Source organism: Myotis davidii, unplaced genomic scaffold, assembly GCF_000327345.1.
Source record: "Myotis davidii unplaced genomic scaffold, ASM32734v1 scaffold649, whole genome shotgun sequence".
NCBI classification, from domain to species: Eukaryota; Metazoa; Chordata; class Mammalia; order Chiroptera; family Vespertilionidae; genus Myotis; species Myotis davidii.
The window spans coordinates 266,881-267,987 of NW_006299392.1; positions in this window are offsets into that span (position 1 = coordinate 266,881).

Consider the following 1,107-nt stretch of genomic DNA (forward strand, 5'->3'; position numbering starts at 1 on the left):
TCACAAAACTCTGAAAAGCAGTTTTAATTATGCTGTTAAAAATCTGTTAAAAACTGTAAAGGGAATTACCAGACAGTAAAAGAAACATGTGAGCTTGTCAAACAAGGATTTCACTGTAGATTTTATTTTTGTTCAGTGATAAAAAAGCAGCAAGTCACAGTAAAACTGTGAGTGGAAGAACCTGTCATTATTGTTCCAAATCTGCTTGCTGCTGTTTACATTCCTTTTTTTCCAGCCTATATCTTGCAGGTATATATTGAATGCTTCGGTTTCATGGTCAAGACAGGATCAAGGTCATGAGTATGGACAACTGATTTATGTTTTATTCTGTACTTTTTTTCCCATGACTATATCTACTACATCATCTTGATTTATAAGCAAAAGCTGGAAAACCTACAAAAATGTGTTTTGCAGTTTACCTAGGAATAATACAGAAAAAAATGCTGGTATTTTGGTAAAGAAGGTCAATTACACATGGTTTATTTCAACATAAACAAAATGTGAATTTTGTGTAAAAAAGAAAAGGAACCCAAAAAGACCAACAGCAAGACACATCATAATTAAATTGACAACTGTCAACAACAAAGTAAGAATCTTAAAGGCTGCCAGAGAGAGACAGAAAGTTACCTACAAGGGATCTCATATTAGACTATCAACTGATTTCTCAACAGAAACACAGAAGGGAATGGAATGAAGTATACAAAGTGATGCAAAGCAAGGGATTGAATCCAAGAATACACTATCCAGCAAGGCTATCATTCAAAATTGAAGGTGAAATCAGGATCTTCACAGACAAAAAAAAAGCTAAAGGAGTTTATAACCACCAAGCCAGCAATGAAAGAAATGTTAAAGGGACTGTTATAAAAGGAAGAAATAGAAAGGGAGAAAGAAACAGGTATAAAGAATAAAAATGGCAACAAACAAGTACCTATTTAAACATAAATGGAATAAATGCTCTAATCTACAAGATACCCACCTTAGAACAAAGGACTCACACAGACTGAAAGCGAAGGGATGGGAAATTTTTTTCCAGGTAAATGGAAATGAAAAAAACAAAACACACAAGCTGGGGTAGCAATAACTATATCTGAAAAAATAGAACATGCC